The sequence below is a fragment of the Rutidosis leptorrhynchoides genome, chromosome 3 (assembly GCF_046630445.1).
Source record: "Rutidosis leptorrhynchoides isolate AG116_Rl617_1_P2 chromosome 3, CSIRO_AGI_Rlap_v1, whole genome shotgun sequence".
NCBI classification, from domain to species: domain Eukaryota; kingdom Viridiplantae; phylum Streptophyta; class Magnoliopsida; order Asterales; family Asteraceae; genus Rutidosis; species Rutidosis leptorrhynchoides.
Genome location: NC_092335.1, coordinates 667,611,328 through 667,618,386, shown reverse-complemented (window position 1 = coordinate 667,618,386; position 7,059 = coordinate 667,611,328).

The following is a 7,059-nucleotide window of genomic DNA, read 5'->3' as shown; positions in this document are numbered from 1 at the left end:
ATGAATTGTTCCTGAATATTCTCCGGATTCTCAATTGTGAGGTCGGGTTCAAAGAATGGATTATCAGAAATTTGAATTGGAGTACTTGGTTGACTGGATGACGATTCTAAAGAAAAATCAACGGCTACAATATTTGCTAAATGTCTTGATCGAGTTACAGGTGGTGAACGTACGAAAGGTGGTGAACGTTTTGCTCGGTGCATTCACTAAATATCCTATTAGTTATAAAAGATAAAAATTATTAAAGTTATCAAATTAACAGACTGTTCTGCTTTTGTCCACGTTTCGAATAGCCAATAGATGCAGCAGGGAGCCAGAACCCTTTAAATCGGAAGCTCACAACTCAGCCACTAACAAATCCAACTATTACTACGAAGCAGAAAATTTGGATGTCTATCAATTTAACCACTTAAAATAATTTTTCGTTGAAATTTAAAGAAATTTTAGATAAGAAATAGAAAAAAAAATCTAAGTCCTAAAAACTAGATCGGTGAGAAATAAGAAAGAAAAAGAGCGCGTCGAAAAACGTCAAAAAATAAAAGGTCAAAAAATAATAGGCGTTGAAAAATAAAAATAAGAAAATAGCGCGTCGAAACTTAAAAGTCTAAAAACTAAAAATTAAAAGTTGCGTCTAAAAATATTAAAGCTTAAAAGAAAAACTATATCCCAAATGGCAATAACTTAGAAAGGTACTAAAATATAAAAATGGCGTCGCAAAATTCTAAAGCACCTAAATCTTAGTCTAAAGAAAAAGCACTTAAGGGATTTTACGGCAAAGCCTAAAAATCTAGAAATTAAAATAACTATGGCAAAAACTATGATTTAGATCTAATTACGAGCGAAAAATACAAATATTACGCTAAAATGAATAAAAAGATACAAAATATAAAAATATACTTAAAGTTGTAAAAAGTACAATTTTTATAAAAATATTATTTTTATATTATTTATTTTATAAAACTTTTAATTTTTATATTTAATTAAAACTAAATAAACTAAAAATACAAATTAATTAATAAAACTAAACTAAATAATAAATAAATCAAAACCTAATTAGGGTTTAAATTAAATATAATTAATAATAATACTCCGTAATGATTGCAGAAGGAAGTCAACTGTGGCGTGTCAGATAGGCTCATGCGATCGCATGGATTTTTGCCTTCGGGCTCATGCGATCGCATGGGCTAGGGTTTCGGGCCAGAGTTGGGCTGCTACAGTACCGGGCCTCGAGTTTTATTATATTTTTTTTTTCAGTTTTCTGTTTTATATTAATACAAAATATTTAAATAAAATTTATATTTTTACAAACTAAAAATAAAGAAACTTTATAAAACTTATATATTTAACAATCTCTTAAAAATATATAAATTTTGTTTTTCTCTTTTTATATTTTCGTATATTTAAAACGTATTTTTACAAAAGCGTATTTTTATAAAAGTAAACTAAAAATTAATAAAAATCTTTTTTTTTATAGCGTTGCGCTTTCGGCGTTTTAGATTTCCCCGGCAGCGGCGTCAAAAATACTTGATGTGTGCGAGGTGTACTAGGAAATAGTATTAATTTTACTACGAAATACTATTAAATACGATACAATTTTACACAAGATATTTATTTATTTATAGAATGGATATACCTAAACCTTGCTACAACACTTATAGGCAGTATACATAATCGTACAGTAGTGTAGTTTTTAGTAAGTCTGGTTTGTTCCACAGGGATCTTTTAAACAAGCTTAACGCTATATTTTTAAAACTATATTTGTAAAAATACAAAAATATATATAAGTAGTATTATTATTATAAAAGGGGGGTTTTTACCGTTTAGTGACAGGTTTGTCGATTTTAAAACTTTAGTCGCAGTTAAAACCTAATGTAAAATATTAAAAATAAATATAACTTAATTTAAAGCGTAAAGTAAATAACAATAATGAAATTACGATAAATAAAAGTGCGATAAAATAAAATTGCGATAATTAAAGAGTACGATAATTAAAAGTGAAATTAAATAGAATGACAATAAATAAAAATGCGATAATTAAAAGTGCAATTAAATATGAAATATATAAATTATGTTTATTTAAACTTCCGTAATCATGATGTTTGACGTGTTGATTTTAGTTTTATTACCATTGGTTAATTGTCCTTTGTCCTGGATTATTCGATATGTCCATACGGATTTGTCCATAATAGTCCATCAGTCATAAATATAAAGTGCAAAAGTCTTCGTCAAATTATCCTTATTCCCGAAGTCAAATATTCCAACTAATTGGGGATTCGAATTGTAACAAGGTCTTAATACTTTGTTTAATGAATACACCAGGTTATCGACTGCGTGTAGACCAAGGTTTTACTACTTTGTTTACAATTACACCAATTACCCTTGAATGTAATCCACCCCTGTTTCAAATAGTCTATTAACTATTAATCCAGTTCCGTGTCCGGTAAAATGAATAATTATTAGTATTTATAGATATCCCGCCCACCGTGCCCAGTCAAGCGTATATGGTTATATATAAATACGTCAAATTATAAGTCTATATATTAAATTAACGAGGTATCATTTAGTTAATATAAAGCCCATTAATAGTCCATAGTCTAATTTCTACAAGTGTCGTTCTTTTGTCCAAACCCCAATTATGGTACAAAGCCCAATTACCCAATTTTAATATTTAGCCCAACATCATGATTACTTCGTCTTAAATAAGCATAATAATAACTTAGCTACGAGACATTAATTTAAAAATAACATTAACCATAACTTACAGTGATTAAAAATAGCGTAGCGTTACACGGACAGAATTTCGACTTACACCCTTACAACATTCGCTAACAAACCCTTATTATTAGAATTTAAAATTAAAATTAAAATTATAATATAAATATATATATATTTACGTATGAATGAGAAGAGAAAAAATGATATATATTTTAAAACTGAGCCAAAACACGCGAATTTATAGCATGTGGCCTGGATTTCAGGGCCATGCGATCGCATGGAAAATATGCCTACAAGCCATGCGATCGCATGGTGGTAGGTATCAGCTCGCACTCCTTTGTTTTCTTGTTTGCCGACGTTTATAATATATAATATAATATATAAATAATTTATATAATTATTTAAATATTATATTATATTCTTGTGCATAGTTGACTCATAATTTTTAGTCCGTTGCGTCGAGCGTTGAGAGTTGACTTTGGTCCAGGTTCCGATTTTTCGAACGTCCTTGCGTATAATTTAATATCTTGTACTTTGCGTTTCGCATCTTGTACTCTTGTAATTTTGAGACGTTTCTTATCAATAATTGGAACCACTTTGATTGTACTTTGTACTTTTAAGCTTTTTGTTCATTTGTGTCTTCAATTCGTCGAATCTGTCTTTTGTCTTCACCTTTTATTATTTAAACGAATATCACTTGTAAATAGAACAATTGCAACTAAAAGCTTGTCTTTCTTGAGGGATAATGCTATGAAATATATGTTCGTTTTTAGCATTATCAGCTACACATTTTGATTCATTGTTTTCTATTAGGGTTTGAATTGGGCAACTTCAAGTTGCTTATAGAAATAAATCAATGCAGAATAAAAGTCGCTTTTTTTTTAGTTTATATGCTTATTACTGAAAATGTTGTGTCTGTGAGTGATTATGCTCAAATTAATTACATGTCTGAAAATGTTTTCCTCCTAAACTCTGATATTGTATATGTATACGTATCATAGTTTACTGAGTTGTTATTAGAAACATTTGACTTTTTGTTGTTTGAGTTTTGAATTAAGGCTGAGATTTAGGTTTATATGATAAGATGTACACTTAAGAAAATACAATATGCATAAAATGGTCACTTCTATTCACTAGTTTCCTATCAACTCCAAACCTCGAACTTTCATTTTCAAGTTCTTTCACTACTTAATTACATCCTCAATTTTGACACAAAATGCTGCAAATTCGAAACGGTAAATATGAAGTAAATCAGAATTTCAAGCTCGGTCAGACCGCAACTTTAGATGGTATTCCTTCGCCGTAAATTTTGCACGTTGTAAGTAATTGTAATGGCAACTTATAACCAAGTTTTTAATAAAAAGAAAACATTGGGAATTGTTATTGCAAATTTGAAACGATGAATATAGAGTAAAGCGGAACTCTTTTTCACTGAAGGGCATAGATTTCCTATGTCTTAACTGGAAAGTTTTGCTAAATTTGTATTACAGAAACCATACTAAGATAACGCACAATATAGTCAATTTAATGAAAAAACAAACAGCCAACAACACCAAATTCAAAAATAGCATTCACTCCAGATGCAACAAACAACCAACAAATTCATCAGTATTCATTAGTAGACCATCTAACATTATCCCAAATTCAGCAGTAGCAAATTGTTCATCAAAAAACCATTGATTAGATTAAGGGATGATAAACGTCACTCATTTCAATAAGTCACTATCAGAATAAAAAACATTAAAAAATAGATAAAAACTAATCGAAAATGTTACCAGCACTACTTAAGGAGATCATCAAGCAAATGCTTCAAATTTGACACATTTCCAATGCTAGATGTGACCTGTGTTGATAAAAATAATGAAATATTAAACCATTTTTAAAATATGTAATAATAATAATATAACAAAATCTACATAATAGCATCATTATTACCTTCTCAGATATTTGAAACAAACCATCATTAATAGCATTCACTCCAGATGCAACATTCTCAAATAATTCACGGGAAACAGAAACTACAAGATAAACAAACAGTTAGCAAAGTTAGAAATAAAAGTTCACATATAAAGTTTGAATTAGAAATAATTACTTTTTTCACAAGGTGTATCCATCATAATTGGCACTTTAACAGCATCTGGAACAGCAGCAGCTTTTGGAGCCAATACAACATCCGGGAAGAGAGATAAGCCAAGATTGTTAGCTTCACCTGCAGCTAGCACGTCTATAGCTACTTTTTTATCCAAAGCAACAATCAGCACTTGAGATCTAACAGGAATTAGATCTAACATAGTAACGTCACTTTTAGCAGCTACAGCAGCATCAAAAAGAGCAGCTTTTGGAGGGAAATGACATCCGGGAAGAGAGCTAAGCCAAGATTGTTAGCTTCACATGTAGCTTGTACATCTATTCAACTTTTTTATCCAAAGCAACAATCGGCACTTCTGATCTAACAGGGAATAGATCTAGAACAGTAACATCACTTTTAGCAGGAATCTGCACTTCAAGATTAGCTACAACATCAGCTTTAGCTACAACATCAGCTTTAGTATGCTCTAACACACTAGCGTCACTTTTATCATCTTTTACACCATCTGCAACTTTTTTTACTACTTTCTGGAGACCTGACACCACAGTAAACATTTCCTTCAACGTCCCAGTCTGAATAACTAGCTTTAAGGCACCTGCTTCTTTGAGAGCTTGATTGATGTAAAATACCATGTTCATATACTTGACCATTAATGACATAAACTTGAGGAGGGCAGTTTTTGCTAAAAACAAACCATTCTTCAACTGAAGAACATCAGCACCTGAAGTCAAATCAAACAAAAATATCTAAAAATTACTGTTTACATAAACAAAATAGATAATAAAGATGCTGCAATTTTGTTGAATATAAATTATTCTAAGTGAAGTGAAAAAAGAACCTGAGACAACAGCTTCTTCATTACCAGTGGGCACATCAACTTGATCTCCATCGATGGCTTTTGCTGCTTTCTTACAGCCCAATATTAACGTGCACATCAAGCGCTCATTTCCAATCTCAACTAATGCATCAAGAGCATTTGCATCTTTAAGTGTTGCATTAATCTTTATCCTCTTTTTCAAAGAAATTTCCACTAAAATCACAGACTTGTAGAAAAGATTATTTGCTAGACGCAATGAATTCCACAGCTGTCTAGCATCAAAATCCAGTCATGTTAAACACACACAAAAAAACAAAATATTACAGTCAACTTAAAAAAAAGCATAAAAAAGAGCTGTTCCAGAAATTTGAAAATATATTACAGTCTACGTTACCCAAGTCAATTATAGCAGGTTTATTATCAGCCGCCATTAGCTCTACACCTTGTGAAAGATCAATCGGCCTCTTCTTTGCAGAAACCTTTGTTTTAATCATTGTTCTATACCAATTGACAGTCATGTACATTATCATTAGATATAGTTAGGCATAACAGAAAATATACATATACCTTTCGATATGTACACACTGTTCTATTAAACATGAAACAAACAAACTAATCAGCTTTAATCAATACTAATCTTATACCGAATTCTAAAACAGCTAAACAAGTTGATTAAATCATGTTGCATTGTTTATTAGCAAATGACAGTAATGTATATAATCATTATCACCATCCATTCAACTAAAACTAGACATACATACATATACTTTCACAAAACTTATACATGAACATATACATATCAACATATATGTACACACTATTTCATAATCACATTCAATCAGATCAGATGTCATATTATACAGCTAAGCAAAGATTTGATAAATATCATAATTGTAAACATCAGTTCACATACACATATCACATATATTTATACATAACATATATGTATGGATATATATATATATATATATATATATATATATATATATATATATATATATGTGCAATATATACACATAAACACTATTACAAAGTTTTAAACATTAATTAAGTGAATCAATCCTAGCTAGTTCAAGCATGAAGTCATGATACATATATCGCTTATATTTATACAATAACATTATTGAGTGAAATAATCCTAGCGAGTTCAGTTTTAAGCATGAAACACACTAATACAAAGTTTGAAACAATAACTGAGTGAAATAATCAGTTTCTATCATAACTAATTTAACAGAAATTAGGCATGTATTATTATTTGAGTGAAATAACCCTAACGAGTTCAATTTCAAGCATGAAACACACTAATACAAAGTTTGAAACAATAACTGAGTGAAATAATCAGTTTCTATCATAACTAATTTAACAGAAATTAAGCATGTACTTCACGAATCAATCATTTTAATCAGATATAGGTGAAGCAACATCTCTAAAAATTAAA